At 41.7% G+C, this 21,824-nt stretch overlaps 1 long non-coding RNA gene across 2 annotated transcripts in view; it reads left to right on the forward strand.

Moving 5' to 3' along the window:
- LOC122806694 overlaps positions 1 to 21,824 on the forward strand; it is a 1,210,421-nt gene that overhangs the window by 984,823 nt on the left and 203,774 nt on the right. The gene's annotated exons all lie outside the window — the stretch shown is intronic.

Below are 21,824 nucleotides of genomic sequence, written 5' to 3' on the forward strand. Positions count from 1 at the left end.
CTGATAGCCTAGTAAGAACCTATGAACATAACCATGAACTTTCTCATTCTTTTTTTTTTTTATCAATCCAATTCAAATGGTGTTTGGAAAAATAGTTAATTAATCAGTTGTACATATTCATCACAACGCTCTGGTTGTTGGAGATAAAAATACACACATGATTTAATAGGTTTTGCGCAGTCTGGAAGCATGTAGTTTTACTTTTATTTTACCTGTTTGTTTTCCTAGTTAAACCCATTGGAAAATCGTCCTTTCAGGTGTTGCGTAGGAGCACTCTCAGGTTAAGTGACTTGCTCAGTCAGAGTAGGCAAATAATTGCTCAGAATTGTAGCCCTTTGTTCTGACATCCAAACTGGTTGCCTGATGGAAGAAAGGTTCAGACTAGTAGACTCTGGGACCATTTGACTAAAAGTGTTATCGGGTATGGGATGATTTGGCATAGACCAATTTATATCAGACTTTTTCTTGATTATATTGTTTGGATGGTTAGGTTAGTGGATAGGTGGAGAAAGTAATGTTAATTCAAAAAACAAGTGACACAGTATATTACAAGCAGTGGATTAAAATCTATTCTAAGGGGCGTTTCATGCTGATTGCCACTGCCGGTTGGAGATGATCAATTCAGGTCAACTAATGCAGTGTATCACTGGATGAAATTTCATTGCTTCAGGCTCATGTGGATTGAAAACAGTTTTCACAAGTGGGTGAAGGAAGCATATAATGGTAGAGATTGTAGACAGTACAGATATAAATGCACAGATAGATAACTTACCCACCACCATTTTTAAGATAGGATAGCAACATAGCATGTCACAGTTCCCGTACTTGTGCAAGTAATAATTTAGTTCAGATTGCATAACTTAGAATAATTTAATTCTACGACAGTAAAGACTGTTAGATTGCACTTATGATGTTGTGAGGGAGTATTGACATTGCTAACAGTCTGATCATTTGTGGAAAGAAATTATTTCTGTCTGAATCTTGATGTTGTACACCTGATGCTTCTCTATCGTTTCTCTGAAGATAGGGGGTGGAACAGTCCATGTATGGGATGATACTTTTATTTTATTTATTTATTTTGCATTTGTTTACCGGGAGAGTCCGACTGGACACAGGTCCACTTTCAGTGGACGCCCAGGGAGTAAAGCTCCAAAAAATACAATACATAGGAGAGATCACACAATAACGTAGAAAATTGCAATCTCATAAAATAAAATTTCAAAAAACAACATAAAAGCAAAATTTCAAAACATACATAATTTTTAAGAATTATAACCTACAATTTAGTAAGCACATGATTTTTAGGATGAAACATGCAAGGTGGTTAAGAACAATTAGCGTATGGTAGTTGTTTCTGGCAACAGGTAATGGTTGCTAACTATATAGTAGATAGGTCTTAGTTCTATACAATAAATATCAACAGTAGTGACCGTCTTTAAGGTATGATTAGTATAACATATACTTGTCCCTTATCAGTTTCACAACCCTGCCATAGCATCTGCAAAAGTAAAGGTCCTGTAAGGACTGGAGGTTTGATCCTGTGATTTTCCTGACCTGCTTTACAACCTTCTCCTTCTGTAATGCCTTGCAATCTACATGTGAGCAGTTTAAATACCAGATTGTGGTGATGTTAGTAGGTTTTCCATCATGGCCCTGTAGAAGGTCATGAGGATGTGGGAGGGGAGGTTTGCTTAGTCTTCGGAAGAAGTGGAGACGTTGTTAGGCTCCCTTCACAAGGCTGGAGGAGTTTGTTACCCAGCTTAGGTCATCTGAGATGTGCACCCATAGGAATTTTGGTGCTTTTTACCCTTTCCACTGCTGTACCACTGATGGTGATGGGTGCGTGGGACCCTTGCTTCCTCCTGAAGTCAACAATAATTTATTTTGTGTTTTCAACATTTGGTGCTAGGTTGTTGTCGGTGTACCATCTGGTGAGTTGGTTCGCTTCCTTTCTGTATGCCCTCTTGTCATCATTTCTGATGAGGCTGATCACGGTTGTATCGTTGGCAAACTTGATGTGATTTGTCTGATGTTTTGCAGAACAGTCATGGGTGGGTAGTGTGAAGAGAAGTGGACTTAGTATGCAACCTTGTGGGAACCTTGTGTTCAAGGTGATGAATCGTGAGGGGTTCTTGCCAACACAAATGGTTTGGGGCCTGTCGGTCAGCAAGTCGAGGATCCAGTTGCAGAGTGTATTTTATATGCCTAGTTGACTTAGACAACAGCTGCTGTGGTGTTAGTGTTGAAGGCTGAGCTGAAGTTTGTGAACAGCATAGGTACATAGCAATTTTTGTCTTCAAGAAGGTTCAAGGTGGGATGTAGTGCTAAGGGTATAGTGTCCACAGTGGAGCAATTTGGTCTGTATGCAAATTGTAAAGGATCAAAAGATGCAGGCAGAGAAGATGATATATGCTCTGACCATCCTTTCAAAGCATTTCATTACCACCAGTGTGAATGTGATGGGTCAGTAGCCATTTAATGTGACCAGGGATGACTTCTTTGGCAGACAAATGATGATGGCAGACTTGAAACATCTTGGCACACTAGACTGTCTGAGAGATGCATTGAAGATGTCAGTGAAGACAGGTGCCATTTGATCTGCACAGTCCTTGAGTAGACAACCCAGAATCATGTCAGGACCTGTTGCCTTACCTGGATGGACTTTTCTTAGGTTCTTTCAGACTGCCTCCACGCTGACACATAGCTGTATGGCATCCCCGTTCATGGGTAGTTTTTTAGTGAGGTGGTGTTTGTCTCCTCATATCTGCTGAAGAAGGTTTTAAGTTTGTCTAGAAAGTCCATATTATCTAGGCATTGTGTTGACGGGTGTTTGTAATCAGTAATGCACTGGATGCCCTTCCACAGCTGTATGTGGTCTTTTTGAAATTTTTAGCCCATGAGCACATTTTGCTCCTCTTACTCCCTTGTTCATGTTGGTCCTGGCAACTTTCAGGACATCTTTATCGCCAGACGTGAAGGCAGAATTACGTGCTGTCAGTAGCAAATAGGCTTAGCTAGTGAGCCATGGTTTTTGGTTTGTTCTTGTAGTTATGCCCTTCAAGGTTGATATAGTGTATTGATATATGATATAGTGTTGATATATCATATAGTGGTAAGGATGAAATCTGGGTAAATGTTGCAGTGATCTTCACCATTTTGTACCTCATTATCTTGGTGTGTTTCTTAATAGCAGTATATTTTGTAAGGATAACCTTTTTTTTTTTTTTACACTTTTTCACCCTAATTTCATTTTTTTAAGCCAAAGCACTAAAGACAGCTGATATTTTCTGCTGTATTCACCTTATAGCTCTAGCCCGCTCCGTTCACGCTTGGGGCTCACTCCGCTCCCCTATCCTACCCCCAAATCCCACCCACCCCTAGTGCAGCTAACCTTATACTTCTATTAGCTACACCTTCTACTTACATCATCCAATAGCTTATTCAGTCTCATTACATACTTAGCAATCTACGCCCTCTCTCTTTATTTCTTTCCTTCCTGCTAATCCTTCTAAATAGACCCACCCCTAACTGACCCTCCATATACCCACATACTCTTAGTCTCCGTGAAACTCCTATCAAATTCCTTTCATTATGTCCATCCCCAGATTAAAAACAGACTGTAATCTGCTCCTCTTGTCAATAATTCTTGCCACTCTCCTTTTATCCTTCAAGCTCACTTGCTATGAAGCACTACACTTTAATAATTTCCATCCCCCCTTAAAACAAACAATACCTCTCTCCCCTTTAACTTCGAAATTCCACAGTGACATTATATCCTCATCAGCCTACATTCGACTTCAGTTTCATAGATTTAACCCATTTCAAGTATTTCCAAACCAAGAAAATCAACCCTATTTTATATATATACACTCCTGAAATTTTCTCATATCCATCAACAGTACCTGCTGCTACATGGCGACATTCATCCAAACCCAGGCCCTATTACCAACAGCCCTGATTTCCAACCCTCCCATCTAACTACTACTTGTACCCACTCTTTAACCAAAAACTCTCTTCGCATAGCCCACCTCAACATCATCTTCTGCTTTCGGCTGCTCCGGTTAGGGGTCGCCACAGCAGATCAACTGTTTCCATTTCTTCCTGTCCTCTGTATCTTGCTCTGTCACACCAGCCACCTGTGTGTCCTCTCTCACCACATCCATAAACCTTATCTTAGGCCTTCCTCTTTTCCTGTTACCTGGCAGCTTCATCCTTAGCATCTTTTTCCCAATATACTCTGCATCCCTCCTCAGCACATGTCCAAACCAACGTAATCTTGGCTCTCTGGCTTTGTCTCCAAACCTTCCACATGGGCTGACCCTGTAATATACTTATTCCTAATCCTGTCCACCCTCGTCACACCCAGTGCAAATCTTAACATCTTCAACTCTGCCACATTAAACTCTGACTCCTGCCTTTTTGTCAATGCCACTGTCTCCAACCCATGTAACATAGCTGGTCTCACTACCCTCTTGTAGACCATCCCTTTCACTCTTACTGGTACTCGTCTGTCACAAATCACTCCTGACACTCTTCTCCACCCACTCCATCCTGCCTGTACTCTCTTCTTCACCTCTCATCCATACTCACCATTACACTGAACTGTTGATCCCAAGTATTTAAACTTATCCACCTTCGCCACCTCCACTCCCTGCATACTCACCATTCCTTATCCTCCCTCTCATTCACACACATATATTCTGTCTTAGTCCTGCTGACCTTCACTCCTCTTCTCTCTAGAGCATATCTCCACCGCTCCAGGGTCTCCTCCACCTGTTCCCTACTCTCACTACAGATCACAATGTCATCTGCAAACATCATAGTCCACGGGGACTCCTGTCTGATCTCGTCTGTCAACCTGTCCATCACCATTGCAAATAAGAAAGGTCTCAGAGCTGAGTCTTGATGTAATCCCACCTCCACCTTAAACGCATCCGTCACTCCCACCGCAGACCTTACTGCTGTCACACTACCCTCGTACATATCCTGTACCACTCTTACATACTTCTCTGACACTCCTGCCTTCCTCATACAATACCACAACTCCTGTCTAGGTACCCTGTCATATGTTTTCCTCTAAATCCACAAAGACACAATGCAACTCCTTCTGACCTTCTCTGTACTTCTCCAACAACACTCTCAGAGCAAACATTGCATCTGTAGTGCTCTTTCCTGGCATGAAACCATACTGCTGATCACTAATCATCACCTCCCTTCTTAACCTAGCTTCCACTACTCTTTCCCATAACTTCATGCTGTGACTGATCAGTTTAATCCCTCTGTAGTTACTACAGCTCTGCACATCACCCTTATTCTTAAAAATCGGTATCAAAACACTTTCTCCATTCCTCAGGCATACTCTCACTTTCCAAGATTTCATTAAACAAACTAGTTAAAAACTCCACTGCCATTTACCCTAAACACCTCCATGCTTCCACAGGTATGTCATCTGGACCAGCAGCCTTTCCGTTCTTCATCCTCTACATAGCTATCCTTACTTCCTCCTTGCTAATCCACTGCACTTCATGATTCACTATGTGCACATCATCCAACTTTCTCTCCCTCTCATTCTCTTCATTCATCAGCCCCTCAAAGTACTCTTTCCATCTGCTCAACACACACTCCTCGCTTGTGATGTTTCCCTCATTATCCTTTATCACCCTTACCTGCTGCACATCTTTACTAGCTCGGTCCCTCTGTCTAGCCAATCAGAACAGGTCCTTTTCTCCCTCCTTAGTGTCCAATCTTTTATACAACTCTTCATACGCCTTATCCTTAGCCACCTCTCTCTTTGCCATGCACCCCATCTCCTTATACTCGTCTACTTTCTTCATCTCTCTGACAATCCTACTTCTTCACCAACTTCTTTCTCTGTATACTCTCCTGTACTACTTCATTCCACCACCAGGTCTCCTTGTCCTCCTTCCTCTTTCCAGATGTCACACCAAGCACCTTTCTAGCCACCTCTCTTACTAGCTGTCCTGTAGTTACCCAGCTGTTTGGTAACTCTTCACTGCCACCCAGTGCCTGTCTTAACTCTTCCCTGAACATCACCTCACAATTACCCTTTTTCAATTTCCACCATTTGATCCTTGGTGCTGCCCTCACACTCATCCTCCTCCTCTTGATCACCAGTGTCATCCTACAAACCAGCATCCTATGCTGCCTAACTACACTTTCCCCTGCCACCACTTTACAGTCTCCAGTCTCCTTCAGACTGGCCCTTCTACATAAGATATAATCCACCTGTGTGCATCTTCCTCCACTCTTGTATGTCACCCTACGCTCCTCCCTCTTGTTAAAATATGTATTCATCACAGCCATGTCCATCCTTTTCGCAAAATCCACTACCATCTGACCTTCTGCATTCCTTTGCTTAACACCATACCTGCCCGTCACTTCCTCATCCCCTCTGTTCCCTTCACCAACATGCCCATTGAAATCTGCTCCAATCACCAGTCTCTCACCCTTGGGTACAGTCATCACCACTTCATGCAACTCACTCCAAAATGTTTCTTTCTCATCCATCGCACACCCAGCTTGTGGAGCATATGCACTAACAACATTCATCATTACACCATCAATTTCCAGCTTCATAAACATCACTCTATCCGACACTCTTTTCACCTCCAAAACACTCTTAGCATACTGTTCCTTCAGAATAAATGCCTACGCCATTTCTCCTCCCATCCACACCATGATACAAAATTTGAAACTGCCTCTGATACACCTAGCCTTGCTCCCCTTCCATCTGGTCTCTTGCACACACAATATCCCAACCTTCCTTCGGTCCATCATATCAGCTAGCTCTCTCCCTATACCAGTCATACTGCCAAAATTCAAAGTTCCGACCCTCACTATCACAGTCCTAGCCTTTACCTTCCCCCTCTCACATACAGAGCTTAAATAATAAAATTAGCCAGCTACATGCCCTGTTAGATTTTTACTCTTTTGACATCCTATGTCTAACTGAAACTTGGCTCAAACCAATCACTAAGGACAATGATATTATCCCACCAGGCTATAACATAATTAGATTAGACTGTCTAAACAAAAAGGGAGGTGGGGTAGCGATACTGTTTAGATCTGAGTTGCAACTCTCTGCACTAGATATCATTCATCCCTCACCTTCCAATGTTGAGATCTTAATGTCTAAGCTTCTAATTAATGCTAATAAATCCATTTATATTATTTGCTCTTACATCCCCCCAGGTGACAACATTAATACCCTTGAAAATATCCCCTGCTGGCTCACCTCAAACTTCTCACAAAAAACTTACTCCTTGGAGATTTTAATATAGACTGCAAATGTTGTACTTCTGAAAATCCTACTACTCACATAAACCTTCATGGCTTTTATCAAACTATCACCTACCCCACAAGAACACATAAACCCAGCAATAAACAAACCACTCTTGACTGGATTCTAGTTAACAGTAACCCCCAACTATATGAAACAGGCATACTTGCCGATGATATCAGTGACCACTCTTACCTTTATAACTAAACTAAAAACCTCAATTCTCAATCAAGTAAACTTCAGAATCAACTAGAACAAAAAAATATCTAAACCCAGTTAACTTTCAAGCAGAGCTTAGAGCTTGCAGTTGGACTCCCCTAAAATACTTAACTCTTGAGGAAGCTGTCTCATACTTTAACAACAAATTCTTACAAATCCTAGAGCACCATGCCCCTTCTCGTACAATCAGAATTAGGAACAAACCAGCTCCCTGGCTCTCAAAACAGACAAGGCACAAAATGCGACTGAGAAATAAAATTTGGATCAAATGGAGAAATACAAGAAATCCAACTGATCACTTAAACTTTAGACAGCTTAGAAATGCCACAAATAAATCAGTATTCCTTGACAAAAAAAACTACTACCTTAAATTCCAACAAACCCAACATCAAAACTCACAAAAATTCTAGTCAGGAATAAATAAATTACTTCATCCTGGTCACTCTAAAATACCTACCCCCTCTAATTTGACTCAATATTCTTCAATCCAGACTGCTGATACTTTTAACAAATTCTTCTCTGAAACTGTCCAATAACTTGCTAATACCTTACCACCAGTGTCAACTTCTCACCCACCTGTGCCAATGAATTCATCACCCCTATTACATCTGCAACCTATTCCAGCATCCCTCATGCACACCCTTCTTCTGAAACTTAAAACCTGCACACCATCAGCTGACCTCCTTCCTGCCGAATATCTGAAATTGGCAGCTGGAGTACTTGCCTTCCCCATTTCCATCTTAATTAACAGAACAATTATAGAAAGTTCTATCCCAAATATCTGGAAAGTCTCTCATATTATCCCACTCCATAAGGGAGGAAACTCAAATGAACTCTCAAACTTCCGCCCCATAGCCCTACTCTCACCTATAGCAAAAATTCTGGAGAGATGTAGTCGTTGTCATCTCCTTAAAACATCTCCTCCAAAATCACCTACTTGCAGGCTGCCAACATGGCTTTAGACCATACCATAGCACTACAACTGCACTCCTATCCTTTTCAGACTGTATAAATAAAAATCGTAACAACAACCTCCTATCCTCTGCCCTTTTTATTGACCTCTCCAAAGCATTTGACATGGTGAATCATGAACCATTGACAGATGCACTTAAATCTCTCTCACTAGATTCCCTAACTGTCAAATGGTTTACATCCTATCTAGGAAATAGACAACAAGCAATCCTCTAGGACAATGAACTATCCTCTCTGCTCCCTATAACTCTGAGTCCCACAAGGCTCTATTCTGGGACTTCTCTTCTTTACTATTTTCATCAATGATCTAACAACCTCCCTTCCACAAACCACCTGTATACAATATGCCGACGACTCGACATTAATTTGTGTGGCCTCTTCACCTGCCAAACTTCAAACCAGGACCCAAAAAATATTTACCTTAGTTGAAAACTGGTTCCAGCAGCGCTGCCTCCTCCTTAACCCTAAAAAAAACAAATTACTATTATTCACTCCCACTCAGAAATCCCCTGCCATTAACTTCACAGTCACATCTAGCAATGGCACCATAATAGCTCCTGACATAACCACCAAACTTTTAGGGGTAACAATTGATCACAATCTTAACTTTGACACACACATCAACCTAACGATTAAATCAGTGAATAGAAAACTTGGCTCCCTTTACAGACTTAAACCCTTTCTCACACCTTCAGCCAGAACTACTATTGCCCAAACTCACCTACTTTCCACCCTCCTCTATGCCTCCCCAATTTATACAAACTTCTCCAAAAGCATTTTCAATAAGTTGGCTACATCTTATAACAACATAGCCAGATTTGCCACTGATGCCCCATTTCGTACCCACTACTACAAAAATCTCAAATTTCTTGGACGGCTTGAACTGCAAGGCCAGTTTCTTTTTCAACAACTCGCCATCATTCACAAGATTCTGCACCATCCCTCAAATACTCCCATACTCAGAAACCTTATTAGCCCTTATCAGAATCTTTTAACCTTTATGATCTGCCAACAGAGTACTTGTTTCTACCCTAAAATCCAATAATAAATCTGGGGACTGCCTGTTCACTAACTCTATTGGTAACTCTTGGAACAAACTTCCAAGGGAACTAACATCCCTTACATCCACTCCACTTTTCAAGAAACAACTAAGAATCTTCCTAAAATCACAGTGGCTATGCCCATGTCCCAATCCTGACTGATATTATCCCCCTTGACTGACCACTTTTTAGGTCTATAATAATGTATTCCTGATCTGTTGTTTCCTCTCTTGGAACTCTCCTCAAGCAGTTGTTTTGCCTAGGTTAAAAAAAAAACTAATCATCACCATTGTATGTTATGTTCTGTGACTGTGCTGTTTTATTAATCTGTTTACAAAATGTGTTTTAAGTGTCTTGGATAATTTAGTTTAATTAGTCTAAAAGTTCACAACAATATGTTTATATAATTTGTGTTATTGTTTTTTGGAGCTTTTCTCCCCGGGCTTCCACTGTAAATTACATATATCTAGTCGGACTTTCCCGGTCAACAAATGTAAAATAAAAAATAAATAATTCACAATTGAGTTGGCAACATGCATGTCCTGAATAATAAACATATTTTAAGGACGTTAAATTGCTGAAATTAGAATTGATTGTACATATTTTATATCACAGAAAATGAAGCAGTGCATAGATTTCGTGTTTAAAAATCCAAAGTACCAAATCAAATCAGTGTTGTTTGAGATCAATTCACACAAAGCAAACTCACAGTTTTACTGTCCTCCTGTGTGAAAGAGAAATGGGTACTAATATTAATCAAAGCAATGTAGTAAGAAACGTATGCAAATTCAAAAAGCTTGATCAGTTGCAGGATGAGGACATTAAAACGAGGCCAAAAAAGCTGTTGCCCTGTTAACGGAAAAGTACTCATATTTTTACTACGTGTTGCAGTGCTGTTTTTGCTTGTTAAACATTGTTTTCTCACAAACATGCACAAGACTGTATCTGCATAGTATGTGTGCATGCTTTTACATCTCATAATCTTTCTCTAGTAAACCAGCATGGCCATTAGTTTCATGTGCTTGTTTTCGTAGATGACCTAGTGAGGAATGAATGGTGCGGTAGTGTTGTCGCCTTACAGTAAGATGTCCTGTTCGATTCTCAGCTAGAGCGTCTTCTGTACAGAGACGTGCGTGAATGGGCGTACCTTCGTTGAAGGTTGTGCGTCAGGGCCGGCAATTCGGCACGTAAAAATCTACTGCCAATCATTAGCAGACCGCTGTGGTGACCCCTAACCGGGAAAAGCCGAAAGACACAACAGCCTAGTGAGGAATGAAGATTGTTGCAGTCAAACACGCAGTTTTTGGAAGGATCTTTACAAACTTTTGGGGAAGTTGATGCTTTATCTGTTAGCAAAGTATATACATGGTAATATGTAGCTCTGCTGTTAGCTAACCTTTGGAGTCAAAAACTGTGTCAAGGCCCAGCTCAGTTTTCAGTTTTACAGCAGTTTCTTGCTTTCCTTAACAAACTAGAAGCAAGCCTTGGGGGGGGTGGAGACTTATTTTAACTGTTGGCAACAGCTGTAATTTTGCCTTCTAAGGAAGCCTGTGTAACCAGATCTTCACAGTGTGGAGACACAGAGGCTACAGCATGCCTTCTCCCAGCCCCACCCATTTACCCTCCTCAGCTGTGGTAAAGGAGTGTTATGAAACTGACTGAGAGCACATGTGCATTCCACAGCATTTAAAGGTCTGTTGGATCATACCAGTTTCTAAAAAGGGGTTTTCAGACATTTTTCAGGAATTTCAGAATATTACAACCAGTATGTAATACAGGGCCATTTTAGAAGTTTGTGTATGTATTTTTTTTTTCTTTTTTCTTTTTGGGGGTGGGGGGAGAAGGCTTTCCTTAGTCTTCCTTTTACATTCCTTAAGTAAAACAAAAGTTTTATCTTGGGCCTTCCTTCCTTTTGCAGATGTATTTTACTGGCACTCAGCTAACTTGATATGGCAGCTGGTCTACTGAGATAGTGTGAAGGGGTAAAAGTTTCAAGCAAAAGGAAAGAAGGTTCTTGGTAAAGTAGCTTTGTCTGTTTTATATTTTGTTTTTCAAGTTAACAGCTGAGAAGTGAACTTTCACCAGAGTAGGAATGTGAATGAATAGTCCAATCAGAGCTTGTTCTGTTTTGGCCTCTAGGCCTCTTGTGCATTTTCGTTAGTATCCCCCCCCCAATCACACTCTCTCACACTCACACACACACACACACACACACACACACACACACACACACACACACACACACACACACGCCTTGCCTGTCAGCTGATTGTACAGTGATGTTGCCAGAGTAGTAGTTTATCCCCTCCTCCAACAATGATATGAAAGCTGATAGTGAGACTACTGTGACATCTCCATGTTTTCTGCAGGGTGCTTCAGCTTATCAGTTCAAGCATAAGTGGCAAATTTCTGGAGGGAATTAAATTTGCTTACTTCCCAGTGTGTTTGCAGAATACTGTGCGGCACTAAAATCATAAAATGCTATTTTGGTTTGTGTGTGTAGCAAGGAGCTGCTTTCTAGGAAATGTGTAATTGCTTATATAAATACTAAGACTCTTGCAGTACCTTGCAAGCACTGCATTACGTGGTGCATATGCGTGTCTCTGTCTGAAGTGCAGACTTTAACAGGAATTAATCATTTAAAAGGATCAAGTCATTGTGATCAAAGTTCTTTTTCTGCTGAACAGGTCAGGTGTGGCATGATACAATAAGGATGAGGCCCAAGCCATGTTCATAGGTTCATGGAAGGTTACTAGGCTAATGGCCCTAAAGCCCAGCATGTAGCTTATCTAGTTTCAAAGTGAAACATAGCTAGTGCTCCCCTTCATTTCTTTTTGTCTTCATCTATCTTCTTTACTAGCTGTCTAGTGTGATTTTTTTTTTTAATTTCTTATCTGGATCCCTTATACATAGCTGTACAGTAGCATGGCACCAAGGCCTGAGGCTACAGACTGCAAAGGAGCTTCATTGTGTGTTCCTGCATTTGATTCCCTTAATTTCCGTTCCCTGCGGTGGTGCAGCAGTAGCGTTGTTGCCTGACAGCAAGAGGTTCTCCCATTCGATTCTCGGCTGGAGTGCGGGGAGTGCCTTCTGTGTGGAGTCTGCATGTCCTCCCTAAGGTTGGATGGGCGTTTGAAAGAAATGCTTAAATGGGCGTGCCTTCGTTAAAGGTTGGACGTCGAGCTGGCACCTCGGCATTCGTTAAAATCTACTGCCAATAATTAGCGGACCAGAGTTCCACTGTGGCGACCCCTAACCGGGAAAAGCCGAAAGACAACAACAACAATTTCCACTTGCAAACTATGGCTCTGAGGAAGTCCCTCATCTAGATAGTAGTTCCTTATTTTCTACTGAAAAGAGGTACTTGTGCAGATCTGCTCACTTGCTGTAATGAAGATGGAAATAAAACAACCACTTCTGCCAAATATTACTTGAATCTTCTTGCACTACTTTCAGTTAAACTGTTGTCCCTTCTGTCTCCCTACTTGTAAACTTGTTTCAATTTTTTTTTGTTTCAGTTGTGTATGTTCCCTTTTCTGAACACTCCGTCACAGCTTCCCTAGTCCTCCCCCCTTTGAGCTCTGTTGTTGCTTGTCCCTGCTACCCTGCATCACTCTGTCCTTCAAACTGTTGCTCCATTTATTTCTGTCACTCTTATCACTTCCTTTAATCTTGCTTTACATCACTTTTCTCCCTTTTCAGACTTTTTTGATAATAAGGGACTAGCTTAGAAGCTGAACTGTTTCTAGCCATGATCAAAGGTAAAAACAAAAACGCAAGTAGTGAGTGACATTACATTGTAACAGATACCAACTAAATATACCCAGAAACGGTATGTTCACAGCTTGATGTATAACTGTTTGGAAAATACCAAACTTACTGGGAACACAAACTCATCTTTCTTTATAATTGTCATGTTCATGCAGATTCTGGCCTACCAGAGGTGACTCACATGGTGCCTCTGCTGTGACCTGCAACATACTACATCCTGTGGTGCCTTTTCTGTGGCCTGCAGTACACTGTATACTTGCGTACCTGTTCTGTGGCCTGCAGAGCACCATGCATATGTAGTATATGTGCTGTAGCCTGCAGCACACTGTGTATACGTGTCTTTCCAGTGGCCTGCAGCATGGTGCCTGTTCTGTGCATACATGGCATCTGTGTTGTGCCACTGTGCACCCATGGTCAGTGTTGTGCACGTGGTGCCTGTTCTGCAGCCTACAGCATACTGTTTACACATGGTGGTTGTTCTGCAGCCCGTTGCACACTGTGCATATAGCACCTCTCCTGTGGCATGCACACTGTGCATGCATGGTGTCTGTCCTGTCGCCTGAGGAAAGTATACACACGAGGTGTAGACAGTTTTCCTTCAGCTTTTGATGCACATGCATGTCATTTGGCTTGTAACGGAGTCGGCATGGCATATATGGTGTGGCAGGTAGCAGGTGGTGCATATGTGGTATGTCATGCCTACCCTGTAGTCTGTGGCATACACAATGCTTGCTCTGTAGCTTGCACCAGATGCTTGATAGGTGCTTTCTGCTCTGTGCCCTACTGCAAGTGTAGTAACTACCATGTAATCTACTGTAAGTATGAAATCAACCATGTGGCTTACGGATTCTTCTACAGCAGACATTGTGTATACTGTTCCTGCCATGTATCTTGGCCTAGTTGGTGTTTCCATCTCTAGGATCTGCATTATTATGTTTTAATCTCTCGCAAACTGCTGCCAGAGGTATTATCAAACACTTCTGTTTCTGTACTTTCTTCATATGATGTAATTTTATTTCTGTGATGCTACCATCCAGCTCCCTAATTAATTAATAGACATAAGTAATAATTATTCTCTGGGTGGTATGGATTTTGTTAAGATAAATAAGTCTTCTGAGGTCTCTTTTTAAGTCCATTGGGCAACACTTTATTGGTAACCTAACATATCATTGCTTAACTCAACTTCATTATGCCCAGATGACTCTGCCCAAATGACTAGCAGGCCATGCACTGGAGAAGCTGGCTAGAGTTGAGAGTGAGTGGCTGTTTTGGCTCTGCTTGTTGTGGTGGGATAGGAGGCAATTTGATCCTCTGCTTTGTTTACACATGGGGTGAGGGGTGGGTATGGAAGTTTCTAGAAATTACTGACTTGTGTGCACCCAAAAAGGCACATCACTGTAGTAGGAGGCAGAGAGCATGCATTGAAAGGCTACCAGACTCAGTGGTGTAGGAACATGTTTGTGGCTGAGTGCTGTGGGAGAGGTGTTACAGACATAATGTCCGTACTCCTTGCAGGGTGACTGCCATATATCAGCACTCATTTTTTTCACACTGTGTTGCACATCTTTGGAGATGAATAAGAAAGCATAATTTTATCTGTGGAACTCCTGCTACCTGACAGTTAATGAGAGCGAGAACGTAGTCTTTTGGTGAATGTATCATTAAGGCAGCCGTGAGTGTATTTCCCTAATTTGCTTCCTGTCTCTCAATCACACACACAGACACCCCCCCCCCCCAATGGCTGACACAAAAGTTTTGCTATGCCTTCCCATGCAGTTGTGTGTCTTCTCCCCCCTGCCTTGTGAAGGCTAACAGTGAGATGCAGCTTGAGCAAAACCAGGCTTGCCCGTGGTGCCAGTAGGTGCCTGTATTACAGCAGGTTGAATCTTCTCCCTCTGAAGATGCTAATCGTCTCAGGTTGTGTGGGTTGTAGTCAGGGCTTCATCCCTGTAGTCCATGGTATCAGGCTCCTTTTATTTCCCCCTCCCCCATCCCTGTAATGATTCAGTCCTTCTCCTAGGTCACCTTGCTGATGCTTTTGTTTAATTCATTCTCCCAAGGGCAAGACCTTTCCTGCCCCTTTATTCCCATGGGAGCTGGATGCTGAGAATGGTGCTGTGTAATCCTTTACAAAAGTAGGACTTTCTGTATGCACCTACATGTCCTTATTTCAGTTTCAGTTTTGCAGTAGCATGCTAACAATAGTTGCTACCACACATGCACCCTTCATATTATAGTACCAAGTGCTGCAACGCAAGCATGAACATTGAGGTCTTTTCCTGGATCAGCTGCAGTCCTTCCCCATAGATGTGTGAGATAGTGATTGCTGCTGCATTCCCACCTTGCCCATGCTTGTTCTTATCCAACACCCAGGCTGCTAGGGAAACTTAGGTTACATGGAGTGAAAGTCTGGGATTTACCTCTCTTCGCCAACGGAGATGGTTTTGTTGTGTGCCTTTTTACATGGGGACGAGATGGCAGAAATAGATAGACCAATGGATGAAAGGGTTAAATCAAGAGGAGGGAGGAAAAAAAAGCTGCAGAACAACAAAATAAGAGTCAGAGACCAAAAATGGTAGAGATATGCTCCAGGTGTGGGGCATATTTTGTTTATTGGCATTACTTATAATACTCTTGGAATAAGATTTGTATTTAGTTGCATCTTATGGGGGGAGCTGTAACTGCAAATCTTAACATGATCCATTCAATCTGCTTCAGCCTTTAGTAATGTTTAGCTGCAGGCAGCTTTAAAACTCTGCTGGGATCTGAATCTCTTCCCATAGTTTCCAGAATACACCATGGTTTCTCTTCTGTCCAGATCACATTTAAGTCAGCATTAAAAGGTTCTCCCATGCTTGATTCTCAGTATTTTGTATAAAAAAATGCAATCCCTTAGGACTTCTTCCGTAACCTACTGGTAAGATACTTCCAGTCATGAGGGGAGTCCCACAGCGTTCAGTCCTGGGTTCTCTCCTGTTTGGTATCTACTTCTCTGAAGTCCAGGCCAACACAAAGGGACTCTGGCTGACAAAGTTCACAGACGATTGCAAGTTGGGAGCTATTATTAATGCCGCAAGTGATGTTGACATCCTGCAGAATGGCCTCACAGCGACTGGTGTCAGAACCATGGCCTTAAGTTCAGTGCCAAAAAATGTGTCATCATCCCCTTTGGGAAAAACGCAGCTCCCATGAATTACCACAATGATGGTAGTCCACTGAACACAGAAGGCGTTATAAGAGATCTGGGAACACAGGCTGACAGCAACCTCTCTTTTGACCACCACATTGCTACTGTGGTCAGAAGGTCCTATGTGGCACACGTCATTACTAAGGGTTTTGCATCCAGGAAGAAAGAGGTCATTGTCTCCCTCTACTCTTCCCTCATTAGGCCAATCAATCGAGTACAGTACCTCATTTGGCATGTACCTCACTAGACACCTGCAACAACTGGAGAGGCTGCAAACGTACCTCAAAAAGATGATCCTAGTCCTTAAACATTTGTCCTGTATGGACAGACTCAAAATAACATCCAAACTATTCTGTGTCTCATATCACCTACATAGAGGCGATTTCTGCTTGACTTACAAAGCCATGTCTGACTCCGCTCTGTTAGAAATGCTACATCTAAAGAACTCCCAATCCCTCCACACCACACTCTCCAGACACCTCAGCTTCATTTCCACAATCAGCAGAACATGCTGGAGGGACAGGTTCATAACCCAGAGACTGCCTATTCTATGGAATAGACTTCCCATACATGTCAAACAGAGCACCTCACTGGCCCTCTTCAAGAGAAATCTTGATGATTGGATGGGAAATAGAAAATTCACCCCAGGGATCACTCCAGTGGGTCTACTCGACAGAGGCACTGGGAACTAATGGGTGGCACAATGCCATGGTAATCGTATGGGCTAGGCTTGTAAAGGCTCCAGGGCCATTAGCCTAGTACACACCTACAAACCTGTGAACCTATTCTTATCTCAAGGTTATTGGCTAATTGTTTTGACTAGTTTAATCCTATAGTCACTCCTCCCAAACTCCAGCCAATGTTTTGTGTAGTAATTCCAATTAATTTGATGTTGAAGTGTGAATTTCTAGGTGATGTTCAAAAGCATTTGCTGTTGCAGTTTAGTTTAATTTGGGAATATTTTTTTTTCCAATTTGGTTTTTGGGTACCTGTTTTGTGGTGTTAGTAATGGACTACACCTCAGGATTCCATAATTGCTGTAAATGTGAATGCAAAATACATGTGTGGTTTACTTGGAAGTAGAACATTTTAATGAGAATTGTGATGTATATGACAAATTTGGTTCTAGGACCTTGTAAGAAAAGAAAAACTGTTTTTGAAGGGTTTCCTGCCCTCTTATAGTTTTGGAGGTAAAACTTGGAAAGGAAAAAGAAAAAAAACATGAGGATATGGATTGGTCAAGGATTCAGGTAGTCCTGTCTTTCTGCATTTAAAATGAACTGGATGAAGGTGTCTCTTCCTCTGGATTCTTCCCCTCTCCCCAGTCTGTCTGGGTCAATGGCTACTGGGATTTCTCAGGTGAAGATATACATAGCACCTGTGCCTCCTCTTAGAGGGTCAGCAATTTATTTTGCAGAGCAGAACTGACTTGCTGTTTTGAGTCAAGATATTCTTCATCAGTGTGTGCCATTCCTGAGGTCACTCCACAGTTACTGGGAGAAGATGGCGAGGGGCATTACTTAAAGTATAGTAATAGCTTCCTCTCCTCCACCTCCATTTTCAGGGTGGCAAAGGACAATGTTCCCCCTCTACTTTGATAGCTTCTTCCTTGGCCTTGTCCAAACACTGGAGCCATTTGTTCCTCCCCAGTTCTTCCATTGCCTCGTATTTTTTCCATCTGTGGCATTTAACTTTTGCTTTGGTCCTGGAGGTTAGTAGTGCCCAGGTTTTCATTGTTGGGTCATTGTTGTTGTAAACTATACTAATGAGGTCATGAGGTCACTGTCATTATCAGCCATATCAGTAATTGATGTCTTGGTGACAAAGACTTCCTTCTTTTCACCATCAGCCTTGTTACTGGTAGATGCTATGGTCAGTTTTAATTTGAATGCCTCATTACAGATGTTGCCTGATCACCCAATGTCATTGTGGAGTGTTTTGGTGCAAGCTGTTCAGAAATGGGAAACGATGCAAAGCAACTCTGAAAGTTGGGTGAGTTCCATTCAGACTTGGCTTACGCATCAGCTTCACCCTTAGATGCCCTTTGATCTAGCATTTTAATCCCAATCATCTTCATCCCTTCAGAGGTGGAGGAGTTGAAAGCTATCGCAATGAGAGATCAGCAGTATTGGATGCAGATTCCTTTTCCTGACATTCACATTCCCCCCAAGTTCCTCTAGGAAGAGAGGGTACAAGAGGAATTACATGGACTTCCCTGCTGAGTACTCTACCCTGGATACTGATTTAGAAGGGGAGGCTTCTCCAGTATCACCCTGATGACAAAAAGTGTAGAGAGATTTTGGAACTGATAAGCAGTAGGAATAGTGACTGACATCAGATGAAGAAATTTTGCAGGAAGCTTTCTGTTCCTCCAGCAGTTTTCACTGATTTGGCAGAGGACTTGTCAAGTGCTACTTGTGGTGATATCTAAATATCTTCTGCCCCATGAAGGAACATACATTTTGGAATAAGTGCCCATTAGCCACAACCCTCAAGAAAGATCCCTCTAAGGAAATCCCAGAGTAACATCCCCCTAGACAAGGAGGCAGTGGTAATTTTGGAACTATGTATTTGTGTCTGGTACGTTTTCCATCAGGGCTTTGATTTATTTAAAATATATGACTTGAGTCACCCCCCCCCCCCAAAAGACAAAACTTTAGTCTGATTTGGCTGAAAAAAAGATACTGAACAAATTGCCTTTTGGAAACTTACAAAGAAAATAATTTCCCAGGTGGCTGTTAGTCAACATTAACAGTGTCTGTATGAGACCTGTTAACAGAATGCAGTGGAATGGTCAGGGCAGCTGGGTCAGGCATTGCTACTCATTGCTGCATCATCCAACATAGCTGTCCATCATACAGAAGAAGTGGATCATGGACATAGTATCCAGTGACTACAACACTGCCCTCCCCCACATCAAAGGCACATGATCAAATTGGAGGTAAAAAAATTAACAAAGAAAGCCATCAAAGAGGTCTCACCAGACCAAGTTCAAGCTTAAATAACTGAACCCAGGCACAAATAATTAAGAAATTACAGATCACAAATAAACATTAAACGTAGAACACATAATACACAAGACAGAAAAATAATTAATCAAGAAATAAAAAATAATGGTTGGTTGCAAGCCATATCAAACAAAAATAACTTTAACCTTGTGCTAAAGTATGACAATTCCTGCGGAAGAAGGTTCCATAAAAAAGGACCTTGGTAATTAAATGAGCAACAAGTGGTGGAGTGGAGATAGTAATATGGAACCGTAAGGAGATCCTGCAGACTTGAGTGAAATGTACAACTTGGGTTATACCTACATAGAAGATCCCGCAAATAAAATGGACCAAGATTATGTAATGAAAGATGAACCGTAACAAGAATCTTAGACATAATCTACAGCCTTATAGGAATCCAGGGCAAGTTCACAAAATCAGAGGAATATGATTGTGTAACTCCAGTAAGCAAACAAGCTGCGGAATTTTGTACCAAATATAGTCTAGTAAGCCGACATTATAGTTTTTCCAATAATCTAAGCATGAAGAAATAAGGGCAAGAACTGCAACTGGTTACCAGAGAGAAATAAGGTGCTTGATAAGACTGATATGCCACATATGGAAGTAAGATTTGACAACAGTCAGAATATGGTCCTTGGTGTCAGCCTGTCATCAGATACCCCCACCAAGATCTTGCACCTTTGCAACAAAAGTTTGACACCCTGGTAAAAAATACCAGGTTTTAAAATGGGAATGGAAGAGTACCTTCTAGTAGCATGGACCATGAAAGCTACATCTTGGAGGTATTGAGTTTGAGCCTGTTATTGATCATCCTTTCATAGAGATGTTTGAGTTCATATGAAAGGGAAGTAAGTGCTGACATGGAATCCTGCAGGAATGAGAGATAAAGCTGTGTCTCGTTAATGTAAGAATGATTCAAGCCTCTCAAATTATAATGTCACCTACCTAGCAACAAGAAGAATATGATAAATAGTAAAGGACCATGAATGTATCCCTGTGGTACCCCACAGACCAAAGGGTGAGAGGAGAAAGAATTCATCCCTGAAATCACCCTCTGAGCACAACCTGATAGGTGTGAAGCAAACCAGCCGAAGACAGATGCATATATAATGCAATCAAGTTCCAGTCAGTCTCACTCTAAAAGAATGGAATAATCCACAGTCATATGCAGACAAGAGCTCAAGAGAAGACCTTAATCTAGATTTCAGTGGCCTAAATCAGTATGAAAAGACAAAATTCTGAAGTGTCACAGTGCAGTTGATCCTCCCATATTTGCAGGAGATAGACTGGATGTGTTGTTTAGCTCTCCAGGATGCTTATTTGCACATATACAGTAGATATAAAAAGTGTATACACCCCTGTTAAAATGCCAGGTTTTTGTGATATAAAAAAATGAGACCACAATAAATCATTTCAAAACTTTTTCCACCTTTAATGTGACCTATAACTTGTACAGTTCAATTGAAAAACAAATCGGTTAGGGGAAAAAATATAAAAAATAAACATACAATAAGCTGGTTGCATAAGTGTGCCCACCCTTAAAGTAATACTTTGTTGAAGCACCTTTTGATTTAATTACAGCATTCAGTCTTCTTGGGTAGGAGTCTATCAGCTTGGCACATCCTGACTTGGCAATATTTGCCCACTCTTCCTTGCAAAAGCGCTCCAAATCTGTCAGTTTGCTAGGGTATCTCTTGTGCACAGCCCTCTTCAGGTCACCCCACAAATTTTCTATTGGATTCAGGTCTGGGCTCTGGCTGAGCCATTCTAAACCTTTAATTTTCTTCTGGGGAAGCCATTTGTTTGTTGATTTGGATGTATGCTTGGGGTCATTGTCGTGTTGAAAGGTGAAATTCCTCTTCAGCTTTCTAGCAGATGTCTGAAGGTTTTGGGCCAAAAGTGACTGGTATTTGGAACTGTTCATAATTCCCTTCACCTCGACTAAAGCCCCAGTTCCAGCTGAAGAAAAGCAACCCCAAAGCATGATACTACCACCACCATACTTCACCGAGGGGATGGTGTTCTTTTGCTGATGCGAAGTGTTGTTTTTGCACCAAATGTACCTTTTGGAATTGTGTTCACAAAGTTCAGTCTTGGTCTCATCAGACCATAATACATTTTCCCACATGCTTTTGTTTTGCAAATTTTAGCTGGGCCTGGATGTTTTTCTGTGTAAGAAAAGGCTTCTGTCTTGCAACCCTATTACATAGGCCCTGTCTGGAGAATATGGGAGATTGTTGTCACATGTAGTACACAACCAGTACTTGCCAGAAATTCCTGCAGCTCCTTCAGTGTTGCTGTAGGTCTCTTGGCAGCCTCCCTGACCA

Source organism: Protopterus annectens, chromosome 7.part0, assembly GCF_019279795.1.
Source record: "Protopterus annectens isolate FY-2018-M chromosome 7.part0, PAN1.0, whole genome shotgun sequence".
Lineage (NCBI taxonomy): Eukaryota > Metazoa > Chordata > Ceratodontiformes > Protopteridae > Protopterus > Protopterus annectens.